General features: G+C 38.2%; 1 protein-coding gene across 1 annotated transcript in view; it reads left to right on the forward strand.

The window, feature by feature from the left end:
* Window positions 1-8,412, forward strand: part of CTNNA3 (catenin (cadherin-associated protein), alpha 3) — a 2,453,748-nt gene that overhangs the window by 469,035 nt on the left and 1,976,301 nt on the right. The window lies entirely within an intron of this gene.

Consider the following 8,412-nt stretch of genomic DNA (forward strand, 5'->3'; position numbering starts at 1 on the left):
AAGAAAGAAAGGCTTAGAAGAACTCTAGAAGTCCTTATCCACAACATAGTCTTACAAGCATCCTGGAGAATCTACAACCAGGAGAGGATAAAATATATGTATGGGATCTTCTAAGAATCAAATCCCTATGCACATCTAAAAACTTCTTGAAGAGAGTAAAAAGGGAAGCCACAGATTGGGGGAAAAAATTTGTCAATGGCATGTCAGACAAGGGACTTATAGCTAGAATTTATAAAATACTCGAGCACCACAGCAAGATAAAGGTAAATAACCCAGTTGAAAAATGGGCACTGGATATGAACAGACACTTCACCAAAGAAGACATTCAGATGGCCAACAAGCATGTGAAGAAATGTTCAAAATCCCTAGCTCTAAAAGGATCAAAACAACTAAGAGATATCATCTCAACCCATTAAGAATAGCAAAATTTAACAGAACAGCAAACATCAAATGCTGGCGAGGTTGTGGACAAACTAGAACCCTTATTCACTGTTGGTGGGATTGTAAAATGGTGCAACCACTATGGGAGGCTGTATGGTGCTTTCTCAGAAAGTTGCAAATAGAAATACCACTTGACCCAGCAATTCCACTACTGGGAATTTACCCTAAGGAAACCATAACTGTCACCCAAGCAGGTAAACATGTACACTCATGTTTATTGCTGCTTTGTCTGCAATAGCAAAGAGCTGGAAACAATCCAAGTGGCCATCAACGAAAGAATGGATAGTCACACAGTAGAATACTATGTAGAATTGAAAATCAAGGAATTCATGAAATATACAAAATGGGTGACCCTGGAGGACATTATGCTGAGTGAAATATCTCAGTCACAAATATAAAATAATATCAGTCACAAATATAAAATATAAAATATAAATATAAATATAAATAATCTCAGTCACAAATATAAAATATCTCAGTCACAAATATAAAAGGACAAATATAGCATAGGGCTACTGTTGTAAAACGGGACATACATTGGGAATGAGGGAAGACAAAGAAGGAGATGAATAATGTATATTGCACTGAAACAGATGAGGGAGAGAACAGTTCAAAGGGATATATGATTGGTTATTATTGTCATGACAGGAGTCCGGAATGAAAGCTGCATAGTGGAGTGGGCTTGGGGGAGGGATTGCATAACAATGAAAGAGTTTTACTTTTCAAGGAGAAGACTGAATGGGGGTGGGTAGGCAGGGATAAAAGTGCAACAATGAATGAATGGAAACTCTAAATCTCTGTAAACTTTCATGAAAATTAATAAAAAAAGTAAATTGTGCCTGATCCAAGTTGTGGTATTTGCAATTGCATTCTGTTTAGCTGAATGTTGGACAGTAAGTAAGAGTTATAGAAGAATCCATGCCTTTGGATTATAGTGTTGGAGAAGAGTATTGAACATCCTGTGGATTGCCAAAAGAAGAAGCAAATCTGTCTTCGAGGCAGTGGAACCTAGGTGCTTCTTAGAGGCAAGGGTTGGAGAATTTTGCATCATATATTTTGGCCATGGTTTCAGGAGAAGCCAGTGCTTAAAAGGATTTCATGCTCAGTGAAATAGATTTGACATAGTGGTTGCAACAATGTGTTTGGGCACAGCAGGAGATTGTGAGGATTGAATAGGACAGGACAAGGTTCATAGGGTTGCTATGAGTGGTAATCAACTGGATGGCACCAATCAATGGACAATTTACCTCGTTAGCCCTGCGGAATGCCTGGCTGTAAAATCACCTTTAAGCTAACTTCCTATATGATTCAGTTTGGGTTTCCCATGTGACTTGTATCATGCCAATTTAGAAAGTTCATTGTTGGGTCTTCTTAGCAATTAACAGATCTCTCTTCCATAAAACGGTGCTTTGTAATTTTGAGACTTCTGATCTATTGCTTATTGTCAATGTTATGTGCCATCCAGTGGTATGTTTAATTGTCATCCTGTATACAACAGAAAGAAACACTTCTCAGTCCTGTGCCATCCTCATAATTACTGTTATGATTGAGTTCCTTGTTGCTGTTACTATATCAATTTTTCTCATTGAAAGTCTTAATCATTTCCACTTTGGTTTACCAAGCATGATGCCCTTATCTAAGCATGTGCCACAGTCTCACCATCTTTACTTTTTGAAGAATTCTGACTATACTTCTACCAAGACAGATTTCCTTGAATTTCTTCCATGGTGTGTTTGGCATTCTCTAGCACCATAATTCAGAGAGTATATTCTTCCTTTATGATCTTCTAATTCTAGATATATTTCTTTGGGCAAGTTCACTGTCAAGGACCTCTCCAAAACACTGAATAGCAATGATGTCAGGGTTTTAAAAAAATATTTTTATTGATTTTCATATAGTACAGTATGTTTCATTAATTTCCTCCCTACTAGTTTATTTACAAAATTCAAATACAAATTTGAACTTCTTTCAATTTCCCTTACCCTCCTATCCATCAAACTGTACAACCCAATGATTAATCCTTCCTTCCCCCTGCACATCCACACCCCTCAATTTCCAGCCTCTCCCATCCCTCCTGGATCCTTATCCTCATTCTACAATAACGTTTTAATACAATATTTAATGATGTCAATTTGAAGACTAAGGTGTGCCAGCTTCAGGCCGTGATCTTTTAAATTACTTGCTATGTTTCTGAGAGTTAGACAAAGAATAAGGATGACAGAGGAAGAAGTGATGCCTTTGATCCCATGGACTGCCAAAAGAACAAACAGATATCCCTTGGAAAAAAGTGCAACCAGAATGCTCCTTGGAAGCAAGGAGATTGAAGTTTGGGTGGCAATTCCTTATCATACTTGGAAAGGTGCAGGGTCCCCTAATGAGGTGGATTGATATGGTCACTGCAGAAATGGACTCATATATATCAGAAATTGTGAGGATGACACAAGAGATGACAGGATTGAGATCTGTTGTTCACAGGGTTTTTGTGAGTTGTACTTGACAGCATTCAACAACAGCTTTCCGTTCATTACACTAGAAAACTTTGTCTTCCTCATTGTCCTTTGAAATCTACTTAACACTTTTACATCTTTTGTCCACTTGTTTATTCAAGTGCAATTTTTAAAGTAATTTAGGACATCCACCTAAATCTTCTTTTTCTTTCCTATAATTTTAGTGACTTTTAAAATGTATAAAGTGCTTGCTATCATTCTACAACTCGTTCATTTTCACTCATTAGTGTTCAGTTAATCAGATTGGGGCTCAGATGGCTTTAAATTCAGATTAGTTATATTCAAGGTTGTACTTTGAGCTTTGTGTTGTGCTTGCACTGATGGCCTATTTTCCAGTCTTTAACCATGTTATGACTGACGATATGGAGAGTCTCTGTTATCTTTTTCTGCAGATGTAGTCAGTTTGATTTCTTTCTATCTGGCCAAGACCTAATGCCTAGTTGTTCTTTCTCTTGTTGAAAGAAAAAAAAATGGTGTTTGCAATGAATATGAAATTGGTTTTTTGCAAGTATATTGTGCAATATCTAAAGCTGTTTCTATTGCCATATTTCCAACTACTGATTCATCTTCTCCTTTGATCCCAATTTCCACATTCCAATAACTAGTAATTATCAATACAGCTTTGATTAATTTCAGCTTTCAGACTTCGTAAAAAATCTTTAGTTTTTTTCATCTTTGGTTTTAGTAGTTGGTGTATAAATTTGAATAAAATCATATTAACTGGTTTTTCTTGTAGGCTTAAGGCTATAATCCTACTACTAACAACACCATATTTCAGCACAGATCTTAAATTGTTCATTTAATAATTGAATGCAATGCTATATGCCTCTCCAATTTGTCATTTCTGGAATGTTATGTGCTTTTGCGTCAGAACTGACTCATAAATGACCCTTTGGCAGAATTTTTGATGTTTAAATCACACAAGAAGAGATTGCCCATCTATTGTTCTGTGGAACTGCTCAGGTGGATTCAAATTGCATGTTTTTTGGTTGGCAGCACAAGTTCTTAACACAGAGCCACCTGGAATAAAGGGACAATAGTTCAAAACCACAAGTATTAGCCAGCTCGTTATTATTGAGGATCTCCATCATTGTGTGTTATATTTTGTTTTGACAAGACCTTATTTTCCTGGATTCATATTTAGTACATTTCATCTTCAAATTATTAATGCATATTTGCACTGTTTCTTCTCATTTTGAATTTGCTTCATTAGCAAATGAGGACACCAAAAGTTTCCCCCTCTAAGTTATTTTAATTCTACTTTGAGGAGTCAGCTCGTCTCCAATTGTATTTTTCGTTGTTGTTTTGCATTGATTTGCTTACAAAGTTCCTATACATTGTATCTCACACTATTTTTTATTTACATTGTGTTTCATACAATCATTCTCATGCATTATATTTTCTAAAATCAATCATTTTTGGACCTAATCATCACTATCCTGTCTTTTTGCCCAGATCCTTTCCATTTCTTTCATTCCCTTCCTCCACTCACCAAGCTGTGCCATCCTCTGGTTTCACCCCTACACATCTTCACTCTTCCACTCCCACTCCTTCCTCTTTAGGTTCCTTTCTTTACTACTTAACCTTCTATTCTTAAAATAATGGTCTTATGCAGTATTTTTCCTTATGAGTTTGAGTTAATTCACTCAGCATAATGCTCCCCAGTCTCTCCTAAGTTATGTAGGGTGTTTTTTTAAAAATCATTGCTCCTAGTATTCCATTGTGTGAAATCACCACAATCTCTCAATCCAATTGTATTTTTTGCTGTCTTCCAAACTGATGGGCTTGTTTTCAGACATTAACACTTACTCATTGCTTTTGAGTTATTCTGATTCATAGTGAGTATTTATTTATTGGGTGTCTGAAGTTGTAAATTTTAAGAGGCTTTGGGTTAGCAGCACTACTCACTGCCACACACTGTGCCACCAGAGCTGGCCACTGGGGCCAAAATGTAAAAAGGATCTTGTAATTATGGGGCTTCTGATTTATCACTGGTTGTTGTTTTGTGCTGTTGAGTTGCCTGCCACTCATAGCGACCCTATGTACAACAGCCTTAAACCCTGCTCTATCCCTTGCCAATCTATTGTCTCTGACACTCCTATTCCATTACCCCAATGACTGAATCAATCTATCTCATCGAAGGCCTTCCCTCCACCTTCCCAAGTGTGACGTCCCTCTCCAAGGACTGATCCTGTCTTGCAACATGTCCAAAGTATGTCAGACATAGCTTCAGAATCTTTGCCTCCAAGGAGCAGCCTGGCTTCACCCTCTCCAGGATGATCTTGTTTGTTCTCCTAGCAGTGTATGATATATTCTATACTCTTCTCCAGCACCACAGCTCAAAGGCAGCAACTCTCCTTCTATCTTCCCTCGTCATTGTCCAGCTCTCTGATGCATAGCAAGTAATTGCAAAGACCATGGCCTATATCAGGCACACCTTAGTCTCCATACTGACATTGTTGCTCTTCAGTACTTTGGAGAGGTCACTGACAGCAGACTTTCCCAGTTCATCTTTTAATTTCCTGGCTGCTGGCACAAGAGTACTGATTATAGAGCCAAGTAAACTGAAGCTATCAATAATCTCAACCTCTTCATCATCTATCATGATGCTGCCAATCGGCCCAGTAGTGAGAATCTTTGTCTTCTTGATGTTGAGCTTCAAACCATATTGAAGGCTGCAGTCCTTGACCTTCTAAGCAATCATGGTTGTGTCATCTGAATAACGTAAATTGTTGATGAGTCTACCTCCAATCCTGATGCAACACTTTTCCTCATACAGCCCTGCCTCCCAGATAATATGTTCCACATATAGATTGAAAAAATATGGAAATAGGACACATCCTTGATGCACACATTTCCCAATTTGAACCATGCAGTGTTTACTTGTTCTGTTCTGATGGCTGCCTCCTGGTCCAAGTATAGGTTTTATATAATCACAATCAAATGTTCTGGGATTCCCATTCTTCTCAGAGTTAGGCACAGTTTGTTGTGATCCATACAGTCAAATGCCTTTGTATAATCCATGAAACACAATCTATCACATACCTGTAGTTAATTTTTTTGTGATTCCATTTTGTGCCTGTGATTTGTGAGAGAAAATAAATTGCTTCTTTTTCGTTAGAGTACTTTACCTCCATTATGACAAGAACAATTCTAAATACATAGTTTCTCACAAATAATAGGCATATCATTGGTGATCATAATATGGTTAATGCATTCTACTTCCAAATTTCATTAAAGAATAAGTAATTAGCTATGAGTCCACAGCCAAACCCAAACACAAATTCCACTTTACTCAAGTTCATTTCATGGGTGAAGTGTTTTTAGTGTTAGAATCTTTAGGGGTAAATTAGGACGTTGGGAAGGCACTTGAACTAAATTTTTACTTTCATCACTTTTTAGTGATGCTACTGAAAGTAATAGGAATTCTTTTTCTTTAATTTAACTAAGCAATATATTGTAGTAATTAGCAAGAATTAGAAGTGCACCTACCAATTACTAGGCAAATATTCGAGTTGTAAATAATGCACAGAATCTTGATCTATGCAGATGATCTTATCCGCTTATTTTCATACCACTTATAACAAAATAATGGTTGATTAGGATATAAGCACTATTTTAATTTGATGCTAACATTTATAAATCAGGTCAATACTTTTCCACCAATACAAGAGATCATTAAGTTTATTTAACTGGTTGTTGTTATTTGTTGTCGAGTCGCTTGTGACTCATAGCGACCCTATGTACAATAGCCCTAAACTCTGCTCTGTCCTGTGCCAATCATACTGTCTCTGACACTCCCATCCCGATTATCCCAGTCACTGATTCAATCCACCTCATAGAGGGACTTCCCCTCCTGCGCTGTCCCTCCACCCTAACAAGCATGATGTCTCTCTCCAAGGACTGGTCCCTCCTTACAACATGTCCAAAGTATGTTAGACGGAGCCTCAGAATCCTTGACTCCAAGGAGCCACCTGATTTAACCCTCTCCAGGATGAGCCTTTTTGTTTTCCTAGCAGTCCATGGTACTCTCAGTACTTTCCTCCAGCATCACAGCTCAAAGGCATCAATTATCTTTCTATCCTCCTTGGTCATTGTCCAACTCTCTGATGCATAACAAGTGATTGCAAAGACCATGGCCTGTATCAGATGCACCTTAGTCTCAAGAGAGACATCATTGCTCTTCAGTACTTTGGAGAGGTCCCTAACAACAGACTTTCCCATCACAATATGCCTGTTAATTTCCTGACTACTGGTGCCAAAAGTGTTGACTGTGGAGCCAAGCAAACTAAAATGTGAACAATCTCAATCTTTTCACCATCTATCCTAATGCTGCCAATTGGTCCAATGGTGAGTATCTTTGTCTTCTTGACATTAAGCCTCAATCCACATTGGAGGCTGCAGTCCTTGACCTTCTGTAGCAAGCACTTCAGGTCCTCCTCAGTTTCAGCAAGCAGGGTTGTGTCATCTGCATAATGCAGATTGTTGATAGATCTTCCACCAGTCTTGACCCCACATTTCTCCTCATAGAGCCCAGCCTCCCTGATAATCTGTTCTGCATACAGGTTGAAAAGGTATGGAGACAGGGCGTATCCCTGGCATATGCATTCCCAATTTTGAACCATGCAGTGTTCCCTTGCTCTATTCTCATGACTGCCTCCTGGTCCAAGTATAGATTCACATTAGAATGATCAAGTGTTCTGGGATTCCCATTCTTCTCAGTCAGCCACAGTTTGTTATGATCCACACAAACGCTTTTGCATAGTCAATGAAACACAGATAGACATCCCTGTTTTCAGCTAAGATCCATCTAACATCAGCTACAATATCCCTAGTACCACGACCCCTTCTAAACCCAGCCTAGACTTCTGGCAGTTCTCTGCTGAAATTAATGAGATTGTTCTATAGTTTCCACACTGTGTTGGGTCACCGTTCTTTGGGATGGAAACAAATATAGATCTCCTCCTGTCAGTTGGCCAAGTGGTTGTTCTCCAGATTTCTTGGCACAACTTGGTGAGCACGTCCAGGGTTAGCTGAAATATGTCAATTGGTATACCATCTCTTCCTGGGGCCTTATTTTTTGCCATGTCCTTCAAAGCAGCCTAAACTTCTTTCATCACCATAGCCTCTTGCTCATATGCTGTTTCATGAAATTCTTCTGTGTCTGCCAATTCCTTTTGATACACTGACTCAGCATATTCTTTCCATCTTCTTTTAATACTTCCTGGATCATTTAATATTCTCCTGAAAGCATCCTTGATTATAGCAACTCGAGGTTTTAATTTTTTCTTCAGTTCCTTGAGCTTAAGAAATGCTGAGCAAGTTCGGCCCTTTTGATTTTCTGACTCCAACTCCTTGCATATTCCATTGTAATATTTTACTTTGTCATCCTGTGCTGCCTTTTGAAATCTTCTATTCAACTCTTTAGTATCTTGAATTCTTCTTTCTGCTTTGGCTTCTCTGC

This window comes from Elephantulus edwardii, unplaced genomic scaffold (assembly GCF_000299155.1).
Source record: "Elephantulus edwardii isolate Elephantulus edwardi_28Jun2011 unplaced genomic scaffold, EleEdw1.0 scaffold00074, whole genome shotgun sequence".
NCBI classification, from domain to species: Eukaryota; Metazoa; Chordata; class Mammalia; order Macroscelidea; family Macroscelididae; genus Elephantulus; species Elephantulus edwardii.